The sequence below is a fragment of the Nicotiana tabacum genome, chromosome 20 (genome assembly GCF_000715075.1).
Source record: "Nicotiana tabacum cultivar K326 chromosome 20, ASM71507v2, whole genome shotgun sequence".
NCBI lineage: Eukaryota > Viridiplantae > Streptophyta > Magnoliopsida > Solanales > Solanaceae > Nicotiana > Nicotiana tabacum.
The window spans coordinates 41595941-41614560 of NC_134099.1; the positions used below are offsets into that span (position 1 = coordinate 41595941).

At 33.7% G+C, this 18620-nt stretch overlaps 1 long non-coding RNA gene across 1 annotated transcript; it reads right to left on the bottom strand.

Moving 5' to 3' along the window:
- Window positions 1–15644: 15644 nt before the first annotated feature.
- Window positions 15645–17767, bottom strand: LOC107823791 (uncharacterized). Its single transcript, XR_001656716.2, has 2 exons — window positions 17480–17767; window positions 15645–16650 (listed from the first exon to the last, which is right to left on the bottom strand). It is a non-coding gene; the product is annotated as an uncharacterized LOC107823791 (long non-coding RNA).
- Window positions 17768–18620: the final 853 nt, after the last annotated feature.

Here is an 18620-nt window from a genome sequence, read left to right on the forward strand (position 1 = left end):
GACTTATTTATGACGACTATTAAAATTTTGGCATTTTCTGACTATATTTCGTAAAAGGGAGGTTGGACCCGATGAGGGTTGCCTACGTATCTCACATCCGGTGAGAATCAAACCAGCATAGTTCGGGCGAATTAACTGCACTATTTTAAAATAGGATTCTTTTTTCATTTTTATTTTTGACATTTCATAAGCAAAAATATAAAAAAAAAACTACTTTTTAAAACAAGACCCCTTTTTTCTTCTTCTTTTTTTTCAACAGACAACCTATTTTCCAATTAAAAAAAAACTTTTTTTTTGACAAACAATATAGCAGCCTATTTTTCGAACAAAAAAAATAGCTCTTTTTCTTTTTTTTTTCTTTGCTCTTTTTTTTAAGTAAAACAAACCAAAAAATAAAACTTTTTTTTTATTTTCTAGAGTTCCGACAGTACTTGGGCATTGTTTTTTTTTCAAAACCATTAGTTAACTCTCTAACTGCTATTTTTCTCTTTTTCTTAATTTTCTAACATTCCCGAAATTCAAAAAACCGGTCAACATCCAGGCCAGAGCAAATAAATGCACAGAAAACAATTAGGATGCATCAGGATGGTCTTTTCGTTTCAGGTTGCTAGCCCTAGACGGACCCAACCCCTGTGTTGAGTCCCCTAAGTCAAAATGCACATGAAGCAAACAAGCGTTCCTACTAGGGATCTGGCATGAGGCTGAGTTATTCTAGGTTCAAAACCTGGGTGTTTGTTCTAGACCTGGCTTACCCGAGCGGACAACTCGAGCTGAGGAGGAGGCGGCAGTCCAGGAATACAGAAGCTTCACCGGCTTTGCAACTTATCCAAACCTCGTTCTAAATTGGGACTTGACACTAGATAGAAAAGAAGTCGTACACCGTACACCCTTCTTCACAATTCAGAAGGCTCAGAGAGGAGATGGGTTTTGGCACAGCTTATATACAGTTCACAAAATATCAAAGCAGTAAAAGCAGTTAGTTAGCACAGTATGCACAGATCATGTAACAAAATCTGATAAAGTTGAATACAACAATTATTCCAAGCTCGAATTCTGAACCCTGAACTAGAGATTCTGGGTCCAAGTCCCCAGCAGAGTCGCCAGAGCTGTCACACCTCCTTTTTCCGCCCCCGCCATGGGTGAAGGAGTTTTTCCAATTAAAGGACAATCGAAACGGGATTTGTTTATTTATTTCAGAGTCGCCACTTGGGAGGTTCAGGGTGTCCCAAGTCACCCATTTAATCCCGAATCGAGGAAAAGAATGACTCTATTTAACAGTCCGCGAACCAGAAATCCGGATAAGGAATTTTGTTAACCCGGGAGAAGGTGTTAGGCATTCCCGAGTTCCGTAGTTCTAGCACGGTCGCTCAACTGTTGCATTTAGCTATTATCTGATTTTTACATGAATAACCTATGTGCTGATTCTACTTTTTACTGCTTTTACATATACATATTTATTCGAGAGAGTGAACGCCGTTTAAAGTATGTTTTCGGATTGCGTCGCATCGAATGAACCCGCAATCTTAGGCACACTCTATTCAACGTTTTAGGATTTGGATTCGGGCCGCATAAAATGCCCACCCATATTTAGGAATGTAATTTACTAAAGCCGCACCTAAAGATTCTAGCGCGTTATTATCTTTTGGGAGGGCCGTGAAATTTGCTAAACGGACCTTCCCGACTTCTAAAAAATCTTAAACCTTTACTGAGGGTCCTGCAGTTTTTATTTTATTTTTTAATTTTTTTTATTTGACGAAGCTCGTCTCATTTATTTTTTAAAAAAAGGACAGTAACTACATTTCTATTTTTTATTTGTCTCTAAATAAAAAAAAATCCTGGATAATTACATGCTGAAAAAAACCGTAACTTATTTAATTAATAGGTTACCACAGATGCTAACGAAAAATTGTACTCGAACTTGTAAAAATGGAAAATTGTTTCGCGCCTTATTCCATAAGATAATATTACTAAAAATGGAATTATGTATATAAAAAAACGTACAAGATTGACTAACGTTACTACAATTAGCAATTTTTAACTGTGGTGAGGTTAACTAAATGATCAAAGCTATAGACTAATTTATTAACCCTAATGGATCCGCAATTTAACTATACTAAATGCCTATTGAAACTACTCTACATTAGTGTAAGTATACTTAATTGTTAATACATAAAATTATCGACTACGGCCTTTATTTATTTATTTATTTTATTATTATTATTGGAACTATAATGTAACTATAATGTTGACACTACCTAACCACCTTACATTTACATTTTTATCAAGTCCACAATCTATCTATGTGAGATTATTTGTAACATGAATTAATGCCAATACTGATGAGAGTATAATCACCTAAGAGGATTAATGGAAATTAGTTTTAACCATCTAAACGAAATACTAATCGGGTTTTGACTAAGTACTCTATCTCGTTTGTGGACTACTTGAATATATGCATGAAAACAAACAACTAACTAGAGATATGCTACTTATCATGATTTACCCCATTAATTTAACAAAATTGAAAGGTTCATGTTATATCAGCGCATGACCATTTATAAAATTCCTTCTCTTTCCAGTCCAATTATACAAAAAAAATTAAAACAGTTCACAAAGAAAAACTAAATAGACCAGATTGTCTACTATCTACTTTATTGAAGCGGTTGGATTTTATTGTTGCATTTCAACTTCAAAGCTTTATCACTACAAGATTCGAATGTGTACCTGGAATTCGAATTACAAATAGAGAGAAAAGAGGTCAGGAGCAACAATGTACAGCAGTAGCACAGTAACAGAATCCCACAGCAAATAACAGCAACAAAAACCAGCAATAACCAGTGTAACAATGGTCAGAACCAAACTGAAAAACCCCGGAAAGCCTGACTGAAAATCAGTAGCACTAAACGCAATCCACAGAGGCAGTAACAAAGTTCTGATTTCAGTGGTAAAGAAAAGGACCTCACTTTCAGTTTTTAGCTCTCAAAGACTGATTTTTAGTTCTGAAAAATTAGCCTATTTCTCCCTTTTAAGTTCTGAAAATTTTTCTTCTCTAAATTTTTAGTCCCCTTTTCTATATCAACTCCTCCTATTTATAGGCTAGAACTAAATATTATTTATTCAAAGTTTTTCACTTTCAACCTGTATATTCCCTCCCATGTGCATCTATACACTTTTATCATTAATCCCATGCTTATTTTCTGATTTCCCACCCTTAAAGATACCAGACAGGGTGTATTCTGCACTACTAATTCCCTTTTCATTAAATAATTCATTAATTTAATTGTACACTGAATATTCAACTGGCAGACTACTAACACTAAACATTTTAAATCTTTTAACACCCAAAAATACCCCTGAAAACCCCCTATTATTATTGTCTTGCCCTCACTCTTAACAATCTGTATTTAAACCTCTCTGATTTACAACTACACCAAATCACTACACAGCTACAACCAATCAAATTCACACAAATGATTCAAGCATCAAAACAGACCAACGAAAAGATTCGGGTTGTACTCGTCCAAACAAAGCAGTCATAAACTAACTATGCGACGAAGTTGTTCAAATCGAATGTAGCTTATAACGCACACTCAAACAAACAGAAGAAAAACTTTGACCAAATAAAAAGGTCTTGAAGAAGAAGGAGAGTTAATGAACAAGACAAGATTACAAAATAACACTTTAAACAAAGAATCAATAATCCGAAAAATAGAATGAACAAGACAAGATTACAAACAACACTTAAAACCAAAAACCATAACAAAAAATAGATCAAATGAACTAAATAATCTTGAAAGAAAAATCTGAAACTTGAACGAACCCAAGTCGAACTCGGATTCGAACTATTGGAGGTCGAACGGACTGTTTGTGGGCGTTTGAAAAGGGACGAAGCAGAAGCTGGTCGTTTGGACTATGGCAGACTAGATGGAGGGACGAGGGTGGTGAGGCGTCGAGGAGCAGCAGCGGCAGCAGCTGGGTTCGCTGCTGCCATGGTCGACGTGAGGAGCAACAACGGTTTGGTCATGGTCGACGTGAAGCAGTAGTGAGGTGGTCGACGGGGGGGCAGTGGGGTTTGGTCGAGCAGCTGGAGGTGGTGGTGAGGAGCAGCAGCGGCAGCAGCTGGACATGGCCGCTGCAGATGGCGTCGCGGGCAGTGGGGTAGTCGACTGGGGCAGTGGGGTGGTGTTGAGGCGTCGAGCAGTTGGAGGTGGTGGTGAGGAGTAGCAACGGGGTGGTCGACGGGGAGCAGCAATGGCAATGGTCGTTAGGTCGACGTGAAGCTGCCATGGCTGCTGCTCGTCGTAGGCGAGCAGCTGAGCTTGTTTGGTCGTCCATGGCTATTTCGCGAAAGGAGAAGGAGCAGCTGCCATGGCTGTTTCGTGAAGGAAAAGAAACAATGTTTATGGAGGAGAAGAAGTCGTTTGGCGACTTGAAGACGAGGATGACGGCTGGAGATGATTAGGTTTTTTTTTCTTTCTAGGGTTTCTTCTTCTTGAAGAAGAAAAAGAAGAATGTGAAGCTTTCTTGAAAAAATATTGGTTGATGCATAAGTGTAGGGTTTGGGTAGTTGGGTTGTGGATCAAGTAGGGTATGGGTCATGGGTGTGGGCCTGGTATTGTTTGGGTTGGGTAGAAGTGTTTTGGGCCTATTTTTAATTCCGAAAATTGGCCCAATCCGAGTTTGTTCTTCTTCTTATTATTATTATATTTTTTTTGATAAAACTAAAATTCTAAATTGAGTTACAAACTAAATTAACTCCAAAAATACTAATTAAACTCCTAACAACAATTATCATACACAATTAAACACCAATTAAAACAAAATTGCATAATTTGACATTAAATGCTAACAATGCAAAAAATTCCAATTTTTTTGTGATTTTCATTTTTGTAAAACAAACTTTATTAAACACTAAATGAAAATGTGATATATTTTATATTTTTATTAATTAAAACAAATAAACATGCACTCATAAAAATACAAATAATTATACAAAAATACCACAAAAATAACAAAATTGCACACAAAGGAAAATTATTTTATTTTGAATTTTTGGGAGTAATTCTTTCATAGGGCAAAAATCGCGTGCTTACATTGGGTAGCAAACCTCGGTAATAATAAACCGAAGTAAGTTTTATGGTATAGTATAACCTACCTAGATGTAGTAAATCCATAAGGATAGATATACAAGGCTATGAAACAAGAGATAGAAATAGTCTTAAGTTCGATAAAGTACCAAGTGAAAGACATCAGTACACCTATAGATGCCTAGAGGGACAGCTTGTCATAATTCTGTATATGTTCATAAAGTGAGGTTTAGAGATTGGCTAAAAGATGGAGGAAAAAGAGAATACGAGTCGCTAGGCGCTCATACAAGGACACAGTCGTACATACTGCATGACATAAGGTAGCAAATGTTACGATGTTGGAAGAAGTCTTACCACATGTCATGGCGTGACAAAGAGGCCTAAAAGGGGGGATGCCCAAGCGTTTGGATTTATTCACAAAACAGTGGCTTAGATGGAAAGATGAGCATTAAAGTATTCGTAAGAGCTATAGTTTATGAAACTGATAAGCGCATCAATCAACATTCGAGGACGAATGTTCCAAAGGGGGGAAAGATGTTACCACCCCAAGTTTTCATACGTGAGAGTACGTCGTAAGTCATTGATGTAAGCTCAGAAATGAGATTATATTTGGAAGCAAATAAAGTAAGTTAATCATGTTACCTAAGAGGTTACAAATATTTAAGATCATGAATAACGAGTACCAAGAGGGTTTGAAATCTTAGAAGCTAAACCAATTGAAGAAAATAAGTTTCGTCAAAAGTTGACAAGTTTGGAATGTTATAACATGTACTTTGGGGTGAGACTAGGGTTCTTAACATGATAATGAGGTTATTCTATGAGTTATTTTAGTCTTATGATAATCATTTTCTACATTTTGAAGGCAAACAAGTTGTGGAACAAGAGTTGGCAAAGGTCATCACAAGTTACATTCATAAATTTGCTGAACTTTAGGTCAAATGTATCTGCGAATTTATCCAAATATACTTGTAATCATGGGGTGTTCTACCTACAAAATTGAAGATCTACGAGTCTAGTTTCTAACGCATTAAACCGTTCATCAATACGACATCGGAGTAGAGAGATATTCATGTTTTTACGAGACCGCGCAAGCAGCTCCCAATGAGACCCACTTAGGCGGTGGTTGACCTACTTCAATTTATAAGCGATTTGAACGCCTATTTTTGCTCATTTTTCAACTAAATTTTGTCTCCAAACTTCTCATATAACAGCCTACTAATTGTCCTTAATCTTTCTTGTATGTTGGTTAAGTTGTTAGGATGATAAACTACAAGATAATACTTGGGTTAGCTTAAGTCACTTCTATGGTGTTGTATTGCTATTGAGGGTTGTTGTAAACTGAATATAACTTGGATTTTGACTTGAAGTTCCTGTAGGAGGTATTTATATTGTGTTCTTATTTGTGCCTAAGGTTATCTTGATGTTCATTAAGTTAAATGGATGGGCTAGACATGAACTAGTGAATAAAGTTGCTAATTGAGGATAATTGAAGTTGTGGATTATTTTCGCTGTTATAAATATATGGTATAAGGCTGGAATAAGTGATTAATGACTTCATTATCATGTTAATGATACTTTTATGTTGAAGTAAGAAGTCTATAAGGATTGATAAGAGGTATACGGATTCCAATCGGAGCTTGCCGCTCGTCGTAATATAGTTGTGACTTGTTGTTGTTATATGGTGTCTTTATATTGATAATTATGTATTGATGGATTGCTCTGGTCATTGTTGTTTGTATATGGTATTGAAGGAGGCCCTTGTTACAAGGGAGATGCTGCCAAAATTTACGTAAACGAGCTACTAGCTTAAGTTATAGACTTAGCATTTGCTCAGCACTAATTTTGAATCTCCTTATACTATGATAGATTGAGTTGACTTGTTTGAAGAGTTGCTTGGAAGTGATTAGGGACTCAGGAGGTTTAAGGTATGTTAAGGCACATTCTTCTTTCTTTTGGCATGATCTAAAGTGAAATGAATACGGTACTTCATAACGGATCTACTCCTAGCAACTAAGGTTGTCCATGTTGTTCTTTCCTTATAAAATTATTCTAAGCAAGTGTGTATGATCCTTGAATCCTACTAAGGTTCATATCGAGGGTATGGATGTCCATAGTGCTCTTAAGTTACTCCAAAAGGTTTAGAAGGTGATTCCATGAGTCTAGCATGCATTATATATAGTATCTGTTTTACTCTACCGAGCCGCTCTATAGTCGGCCGGGTACAACAACTATTGTGCAACCACTGATCAGTTGGGTTTACCGAGCTCCACGTGGCCGGGTACGATTTTACCGAACCTTATGATGGTCGGGTACGCTTTTACCGAGTCCTCTTTGAGGCCGGGTACGATATGATGATGATGATGCCCACAGAGGTGAATGTTTTAAAAAGTTTATGTATATATATGTATTATGCATTTTATATCAGTAACCCCCAAAGGCACTCAGATGTTACGGGTTGTATCTCCTCTATCTCTCTCTTTACATTACTGTTCTTGTTTAAGCTCTCCTGCCTAACATATTTGGTACTTTATTCGTACTGACGTCCCTTTTGCCTGGGGACGCTGCATTTCATGCCCGCAGGTCTCGATTGATAGGTTGACAGTCCTCCTAGTAGGCTATCAGCTCAGCGAAGGTGTTGGTGCACTCCACTTGCTCCGGAGTTGCCTATTTGGTCAGTATGCTTTGGATATGTATCGATTGGTATGGCGGGGCCCTATCCCGACCTTTATGATTTTATATACTCTTAGAGGCTTGTAGAGAGATGTCAGGTGTATGGATAATTATATGGCCTTGTCGGCCTATGTTTCGAGTTTACTAATGGTCATGTCGGCCTTATAGGCCCGTATGTCACATATATTAGTTTGTATATCATGTTGGGTCTTTATATGTTGAGTATTCCCTTATGTTTTATTCTTGGTATCTCATGATAGGTTTTCTGGCTCATTTACTCATGATAACATGATAAGAAAGATATGTTACGTTGGTACTCGATTGAGTAAGGCACCGCTTTAGGTACAATTTTATAAAAGGTAAAAATATCCTGATTTGCTGATTTACCGGTTCCTTATTGATACGTGCCGAGATTCCGGCCGCAATATCCGATCAGTCACGGATATTTCGGCGTCCTGTTGGTTATACTGGCATGTATCCTCGAGCTCGTTCGGGGTCAGGGTCGATTCCGGGATCATGGACTCAATGTTCTCGAGGACTGACATTCTGACCTCGTGTTCTGGTTTGGTGGGACTCGGGGTCGAACTTCAATCCCTCACGTTTCAAGCCCGATCTATCATGTAACAGACGAGTCCGATTTCAATCGTATATAGAATAATCAGCCGTAAAATATGTGGAAAATTCTAGAAGTGAAGGAAATTAGAAATATACAATTATTTTTGTAGTTAGCAAAAAGGAGAACGTAAGAAAAAAAAACGTAAGGAAGATTGGGGTCCCCAACTTTGTGAGATAAAAAGGAGCCTCATACAACTAGTGTAAGTTGTATGAGACACAGAGTAAAACTTGTCGGAGAAATGCTATAAAGCAAGTGAAAGCAAGATAAAGAACAGACATTAGAGGGCTTTTTTTCTTTTTCATGTTGAACGAGCTAACAAAATTTATTTGATGATATATCAGATATTCCCTACCAGATATGTGGTTGTTATCCATTGGCATAATAAATATTTTCTAATTTGTTCTTTAATTACGATGATGATCCATTATCGTCATATATAAGGATATCCTTTCTTTGAATTTCGTTTTCTGTATTTTTTTTCTCATTGCATGTGAAATCAATTTCACAAAATTGATAGCTTTCCAAGAATGGAATAAAGATTGAAAGAGTAAGGTAATCAATCATGTCACATGTAAGATTTTCTTACGTGACAACGATAAATTGTCCTTGACTGTTACGAGACTAATCATGAAATTTCAAAAGACGGGCAATTGGCTAATTCAGATCGATGTTATTTTCTTTCTTGGGCAATAATAATAAGAATTGTAAGTTGTCTATTAGATGCATGTTTCAAGGAGTAGTTGGCCCGTCAAGTTGAAATTGCCATGTACGTGAAACTTAATATCGTAGCCAATACTGTGCTTGGATCATTGTTATCCATCGTTTTATGATGTATCATATTGTACTGTATGGTTTGTATTGTATCGTTTTATGAGTACATTGTTTGGATAGATTGTATTGTTTGCTATTGTCAAATAACATTTTGATGTTTGGATTGATTGTATACTGTAACTGATAAGTTTACTAAAATACCCTCAATTATTTTAAATATTATCAAGAATTACACAAAAAGTAATTAGAATTGAAATTAAAAATTAATATTATACAGCTAATAGGAGATAAAGTAATTAGAATTGGAGTTAAAAATCAAAGTAAAAGAAAGAACAAAATAAAAAGAAGGCAAAACCTATGCCTGATGTTGGAGTTGGAAGAGGCAGAAGAAAAAAGGAATGAAGACGTAGGTTATATGTTAGGAGATTTGGATTTTTTTTAAAAAGTAAAGGGTAAAATAGAATTATAAAGTAATTAACAAGTTAGGGCATAATTGAAAAGAAAAATAGGAAACAATAATCCCACTACATTAAATTGGTTGTTTAGGAACTTTTTATTGTTCCAGAACAATGAATTTTACAGTACAATACTACTAATTTTAACTAAACAATCAAAACAAATATTGTTTTGGGATAATAATACAATACAATACAATGAGCAACAACCATCCAAACAAGCTGTCAGAAAAAACAGCATCCTAAGCTTGTACATTTGTCCCTCGAAAAATATCTCTAATAATGTATCTTTAGACAGACGTTCCATTGCGAATTTTGTTTTGGTATATGCGAGATCGGCTAAAAAAAACATAGGGTATCGGTAAATAAAACATGGAAATTTTTTGTTGAGTTATTTTCTTCTATTTAGTCGAAATGCAATTTTTGAAGTTCTTGGGACTAAACAATGAAAAAGTTATTTGAGATCAACTTTAATCTAGCTAGCTAATCAATCATCTCAGACACCGTGATAATGACCTTGACGATTGTTAGTTCGAACGTCTATTTTTAGTACTTTCCTTTCAATTCCTATGGATAATTAGCCACCTTTGCTAATTGATCATTAGGACAAAAGAAACTTAAGTAACTAGCCTACCAACTACTACAATGGTTCACCAGAAATGTCAGTGACATAAAAAAAAATAAACTTAAACATCTTAGACAGAATGATATTATTGAAAAGAACCGCAAAAAGATAAGGGATCTTTGCATAAATAGCTGACCGGATTTAATGTTTATTTTTTCTTTAAGCATATTGCACACTGCTTATTTCATATACATAATATACATGGATTATACATGTCTTTTACATCCGCTGACTATTTTTTAAATTATCTATTTGGAGGGTGGCTGTTTTGTTTAATTTTTCAAAAGGGAATATTTGCATAAATAGCCAAACGGATTCAATATTTATTTTTTCTAGACTGTATACATATATTATACACTGGTTATGCATAGTTATATACCTAAAATACATGGATTATACATGTCTTATACATCTGCTGACTATTTTTATTTTAAACTATCTTGTGGGTGGCTGTATAGGTTAATTTTTCAAAAGATGGATCTTTGCATAAAGGATAAAAAGAAACAAAAACACTTGATCCTGTTGTGTTTAATTAAACTTCTACTTAGAATTCGTGGATGAAGATCACATATTAAGTATATAACGTATTTGCATGACCCTACAAATGTAATGTATTTTATTTAATCTTACTTACAAACACCTTTTTATTATTCTGTTTCCATCATTACATGTGCTTTTGTTGACAATAATCGAGTAAGGCGTATGATAAAACTTTTTTCTACTTCCATTATGGGAAAAAAGTGTAGGCACTATCAACATCGAACTCAATATTTTGGCTCTAAACCTAATGATAATAAGGAAGGGTCCTACGATATCTTTATTTACAGATGTTGGTTATTATTACGTGCCACTAAGGGATATTGTGCACAAATAAACATAAGGGAATGAGAAATATTCGATTGATTTTGTCTAACAAGTTATATCTACAAGGAAAAATAAAGAAAGAGCGTAAGAAAGTGGGAAAAATGCAAAAAGGAAATGTGAGTAAGCAACAAATTACATCAGGTTGCTATCTTATATCTTCCTTTTCATCCGGTAAAGCAAATATATTCACGAAATTTATTTGATGATTTAAGTTGTGTGGTTACACTTGGGCATGCTATCTTGTTTTCTTTAATTATAATATTAATGATTAAGCTGCTCTTTTTAAATCTAATAGGATGTTACGGTATGGTGCTTAGTTTGCTTTAATTATTCTTGGCAGGATGAGTGAGGAGAGTTGCTTGAAAATGTTGTCTATATTTGAAGTGTAGTTTGACTGTTCGGGGACAAGCAATTGTTTAAGTGTGAAGTATTGATGGTAGGTTAGGAACCCGTATTTTAGCTGTATTTTGCACTCTAATTACTACACTTTGAATGTATTTGAGCCAAATTATTAGTACTTTATACTTATTATGTGTGTTATGCTGTGTAGGATGTGATTTCGAGTGAAGAAGCACGTTTGGAGCGAAAATGATGATTTAGAGCTTTGAAGTCTGAGTAGAAGCCCAAGAAATTAAGTCAGGATCACGTTCGGGGATCGAGGACCAAGTCTGGATGTTAAAAGGTCAGAAGAAGATTATTTTGAGAATAAATGCAATACCCTTTCGCGTCGTGCATGGGGTGCATGCTAGTGCAAAATTCATGTATAGTGGAAAAAATAGACCTCTTAACTTTCCCACTAATGTCACGAATGGTGCGCCGTCCAGGGCGCCGCGATAGTGTAATTTTTTGTCCAACTATTCCACTTCAGCTCAGAGAAGATAGTTTCTTATGGGCCTGTTCCTATATAGTTTAAATACACCAAAATATAATTTTCAAAGGACTTTTGACCTACGGAAGATTGGGAGAGCATTGGAGACTCTAAGGCACAAGTATAATTTTTAACCCACGTCATAAACTATTTATATTTGGTAGCTGAAAAAATATATAAAATTTGTATAATTTTTGTATATAATATACATAATATATATATATATATATATATATATATATATATATATATATATATATATATATATATATATATATATATATATATATATAAAATATACAATTTTATATTTTTTAGCTATTATTTTTACAACAGCTATACTGTCTCATTTTTCCAAACATCTTAGTGCAGAATTATGGAAGAGCCGTTGATGAAAGCCAAAATGGTAAAGAAACGAAACTACTCCACATAATAGCAATTTAAAAAACTACATGTAAAATTGAAAGTCTTATGCTTCCTCGTATTACACTATTACGTATATAACGCATTCGCATGACGCTATAAATGCAATGCTTATTAATTAAAATCCGATCTCACCTTCAACAACGTTTTTTTCCTTTTCATTTTTCCATCATTAATTCCATTTGCTTTTGTTGATAATAATCGAGCATGGACATGATAACCTTCTTTACTCTATAGCCATGAAATAAATTAATGTGGAGCCACCATCAACGTCGTACTCTATAGGCTCTAACCCAAAAGAAATTAAGGTAGGGTCCTTAGAAAATTTAGAGATGTTTATCACGTGCTTCTTAGAGATGTTAATTATAATAAACACATAAGCTCTCTGGTAGAGGGACTTTTTTTCTTTTTCATATTGAACGAGCTAACCATATTTATTTAATGATATATTAAATATTCCCTACTAGATATGTGGTGGTTATCCATGGGCATGATGAATATTTTTCTAAGGATTTCCTTTCTTAGAATTTCGTTTTCTAGTATATTTTTTCTCATTGCATGTGAAGTCAATTTCACGAAATTGATAGCTTTCCAAGAATGAAAAAAAGATTGAAAGAGTAAGGCAATCAATAAAGTCACATGTAAGGTTTTTTTACGTGACAACAATAAATTGTCCTTGACAGTTACGAGACTAATCATGAAATTTTAAAAGGGCAATTGGCTAATTCTAGAGAATCCTACTTAGCATAGCAGCGCATTCAGATTGATCTTCTTTTCTTTCTTGGGGAAAAAAATAAGAATTGTAAGCTGTCTATTAGATGCATGTTTCAAGGCCCTTCTAGTTGAAATATCTATGTACGTGAAACTTAATATCGTAGATAAGAAAATAAAGCATCCTAAGCTTGTACATTTGTCCCTCGATAAATATCTTCAATAATGTATCTCTAGTTGTTTACCCTAAAAACTGATAACAATTTAATTTATATTTTGGTAGTAAGGACACGTGATTTACTTAACACAAACTGAAAGAAATGCAATATTGATAATGAAATTGACTGAAAATAGGAATAAAGTAAACTAAATGAGATGGCTATCTTTGATCCTCGAGCTAGGTCACCCCCGAATTAAACAAGCACTTCTGGAAAGTATGAACAGAATAATAAAGTATTGAGAGCTTAAGAAGACGATGTATTGCTTTATGTAATGTGAATATAATGCCTTTTACAAATGATCAGACCCCCTTTATACAGTAGGGGAGTCCTACCGTTGGTACAATTCTAAATATAGTAAGAAAACCCATGATTAACTAAGTAATCGGCCTCTTCTTGATGCGTGTCGTTATATCTGCCGTGATCCTCGCCCGATTGCGGATATTTCGGTTTTATGTTATTTGGCTTGGTAAGCCTTCCTCGATCTCGCTCGAACTTTATCCCGCTCGATCTCGATCTTAGCTGATCTCGATCTCGATCAGTCCTTGAGTCACGAGCTTGGCAATCTAATTCCATGTCACAGTCCGGTATGACATGGGTCGAACCTCGGCCTGTCACGCTCTGGTCTCGATTAATCATAAAAAGGGACAAGCCCGATTTTGACCATATAAACTAGTCCAATGCTCATTGCAAATTTTGTTTTAGTACATGGTGAAATTGGTTAAAATAACATAGAATATAGATAAATAAAATGCATAAGATTTTTGTTAGGTTATTTTTTTCTATTCAAATTGTAAGTGTCATAGAAGATTATTTCCTCAACGCCATTTAGTCAAAATACACATTCTGAAGTTCCTAAGACTACGCTCTTGGCCATAGAATTTGGGAGTTCTTTTTCAAATATCTATTTGTTTATAGATTTTACTCATTTTTTCTAGAGTAGTTTTTGAAGTTTTCTGCTCATAAAAATTCAAATTCTTTTCAAGTAAAATGCATGTCTAAACGTACAATTTCAACTTTTAAAAATTATTTTTCATCTCATTTTTTAAAATTCATTTTTGCAAGATCAATCAAACCTATGTCCAAATGCTAGCTAAACAATGAGAAAGTAATTTGAGATCAACTTCTTCTAGCTAATCAATCATCTCAGACAGTGTGATAATGACCTTGATGATTGTTAGTTCAAAAGTCTATTTTTAGTACTTTCCTTTCAATTCCTATGGATAATTAGCCACCTTTGCTAATTGATCATTAGGACAAAAGAAACTTAAGTAACTAGCCTACCAACTACTACAATGATTCACCAGAAATGTCAGTGACATTAAAAAAAAATACACTTAAAATCTTAGACAGAATGATATTATTGAAAAGAACCGCAAAAATATAAGGGATCTTTGCATAAATAGCCGACCGGATTTAATGTTTATTTTTTCTTTAAGCATATTGTACACTGCTTATTTCATATACATAATATACATGGATTATACATGTCTTTTACATCCGCGACTATTTTTATTGTAAACTATTTGGTGGGGGGCTGTTCAGGTTAATTTTTCAAAAGGGGATATTTTCATAGATAATCGGACGGATTTAATATTCACTTTTTCGAGCCGGTATACATATAATATAATTATTATAAATATACATAATATACATAAATTATACATGTCTTTTACATCCACTAACTATTTTTATTTTAAAATATCTGGTGGGTGGCTGTTTTGAATAATTTTTCAAAAGGAGATATTTGCATAAATTGCTAGACGGATTTAATATTTATTTTTTTAGCCGGTATACATATATTATACACTGATTATGCACAATTATATACATAATATAGATGGATTATACTTGTCTTTACATTCACTGACTATTTTTATTTTAAACTATCTTGTGGGTGGCTGTTTAGGTTAATTTTTCAGAGGAGGGATCTTTAATTTGCATAAAGGATAAAAAGAAAAAAAAACACTTGATCCTGTTGTCTTTAATTAAACTTCTAATTATAATTCGTGGATGACGATCACATATTAAGTATACAAAGCATTTGCATGACACTACAAATGTAATAGTATATTTTATTTAATCTTACTTACAAAAACCTTTTTCTTATTGTGTTTCCATCATTACATGTTCTTTTGTTGACAATAATCGAGTAAGGGGTATGATAAAAAAATTTCTACTTCCATTATAGAAAAAAAAGTGGAGGCACTATCAACATCGAACTCAATGTTTTGGCTCCAAACCTAATGATAATAAGGAAGGGTCCTACGATATCTTTATTTACAGATGTTGGTTATTATTACGTGCCACTAAGGGATAATATACACAAATAAACATAAGGAAATGAGAAATATTCGATTGATATTGTCTAACAAGTTGTACCGACAAGGAAAAATAAATAAAGAGCGTAAGAAAGTGGGAAAATGCTAAAAAGGAAAGGTGAGTAGGACACAAACTACATCAGGTTGCTATCGAATATCTTCCTTTTCATCTGGAATTAAAGCAAATATATTCACGAAATTTATTTGATGATTTAAGTTGTGTGGTTATACATGGGCATGATATCTTGTTTTCTTTAATTATAATAATGATTAGGCTGACCAAGGATATACAGAACACATGCATAATCTTTTTATGTGCAACAAAAAATAGAAGTAAATTTTCCTTGACATTAATGATCATATAGTTTTATTAAATTAGAGAGTACCCATGAAATTTCAAGAGATGGTCAATTGTGGAGAATCTTAATTAGCAGCAATGATGAGGGTCAGTTCAACATGACTAGTAAAGCCACTTACTTTGTTAGTCCCTTAATATTTAACTAGTTAATTTTTCTGCGTTTCGCGCAATTATTAGAAACAATAGTAAATGTATGTAGTATATAATTATTATTTTTCTTCTAAATTTAGTTGAGATAAAAGAGAAAATCTTATTTATATGCATACAAAATTTAATCCTATGAATTGATTATATTACTAATATAAATTATTTTCAATTACAAACCAAGTGCTCAATTTCCATACTTCAAGCCCTATACATGTTACAACTTACAAGATAGGGGCATCCAAATGTTCCAACACATCACTTTAACAAATGCTTTAAATACTGATAAAATACGATGGTTGATTTGCAATGCATAAAATAAAACAAAATCCCTCCCTTTTCTTCCTAATTTGGTGATATATATCTCTTTTCTCTAAATAAGTATAAGAAGTGAGACGAAAATTGTATTGACTGAAATGATGTTTAATGTTGCCGTAAGTATTAGAATATTGCACGCGAGTGTATGTTCTAAACCTCCAGAATCTATCAAATAGATCATGAAAGTATATGCTTGTGAACCTGCAAAGAGAAAATTAAAATAAATTGTAAATGATATACTTGTAAATAAAAAGGAAAATGGAAAAAGCTCAGACTCAATAGTTTAAAATTATACTATTCACATAATCATTAGACATCTTTAACTATCTTTGACAAAAAAAAAAAGACATCTTTAACTATCTTGAGTTTTAATAATAACTTCCCCAATTTTTATAAATATAGATTTTTGTAAAATAAGTCACTTGATTTTTAATTTTTGTTCTTTACTTTATATCAATATAGAAATTAAAGAAGAGGAAAAAATGCGATCAAAAGTGATTCGCAATTCGAATTTTCTGCAGTTGTTTTCTTTCCGTTCTCATTTCTTTCTTCCTTTCCTTATTTTTTTCTTTAACTTTTACTGTTCTCTTTCTTTTCCTTTTAATTTCTTGCACCCTCAAAATTTGCAACCCTCTCCATGGCATACTGAATCCCGCCAAAATAACTACTTAAACAAATCCTTTTTTTAACCCAGTTTTTATTTCAATTTTTTTATAGTTTTGATTATTTCCCAAATAAATATTTCTACTGTATCAACATCTTATCACCCTCTCTTATCAGTTTAGCACAGAGGGGAGTCACAGAGGATACCATTGAAGGCGATAAGATCATAGAGATAAGAGCAGTTGTATCACAAAATTGGAATGATTCTCTGAGAATATTGATCACCATATTATTTTGCGTTGAATTGAAAAGAAAGTACAAAAAAACAAAGTAAGTAAAGCTTTAAAGATGAAAACGAAGAAAGGAAAAGCCGCACAATAAATTTACAGAGAGATTATAAAGAGACTATCACAAACCTATAGAATACCTTGGGGAAGGGTTCGTTCGTAACCGGAAAGTCGTCATCGCGAAGTTCGAATACTGGAAATTTCTGTGTGAGCAAATCGACAGTTTCACAAATTTTTGCTGACATCTCGCTTTTCGAAGCTTCGTGTAATGCAAACAATTCATATGTCCTTGTATAAGAATCAACTTATTTAGTGGATAATGCTTTAGTTCTAATCTAGGAAGTTAGTTGATTGTAATGAAGAACTCGAATAAGAAATTCAAGAGAAACCACATTGTAATATCAATTTTATAGTCTCCAATTTATCTAGTGATAGGCTTTTCAAATTCTGATGTCCTTTAATTCTGATTAGTCATTATAGGTCTTGATGATGAGTAACCAAAACGTTACTTTGGTTCATAAAAGCTGGCAGAACGTAGGCTATTCCAAGAGAAGTAAAGAAGTGTCGTTTGAGTTTTTGCACTTAAAACTAAATAAATGAAAAAAATAAGGAGAAAGCAAAAAAAACCCAGGGAAAAGATAAATAGAAATGCTGGTATTTGGGATGTGCCACATCAGCTTTCTCATTCCCACTTTTATAAATATATATATATAGATTAGTTTGCTGTACGCAAACCTTTGTGAAAAGAGAAAAGCTTAATTTTGAGAAGTAGCGCAAAATAAGGGTGTGTTTGGTATAACGAAAATGTTTTCCGTGGAAAATATTTTCCAAGAAAATATTTTTTAAGAAAACAAGTAGTAATCTTATTCATTTTCCGTTGTTTGGTAGGCAAATTAAGGAAAATGGCTTCTCAAGAATATTCATAAATAATTTAGATATAATAAACATGAAGTTATAAACTTTTAAACCAACAACCTTCCGAATCCACAAATTTCATAAACTTTCGAAACCGCGAAATTTCGAACCCGTAAACATTATAATTTCTAGACCCGTAAACATCCAAACACATAAACCTCCGGACTCATAACTTTGGAACTTGTAAAATTTTGTACTTTTAAACTGATAAATAAAATAAATAAAATAACTAAAACTGAAAAATATATTAGAAAATATTTTTTCGAGGGGGGGGGGATAGAAAACGAAAAACAAAAGAAATTTGAAATTACAAAAAAAAAGTAATTTTTTTTTTGTGCGAGGGAAGGTGGGGGGGGGGGGAGTGGG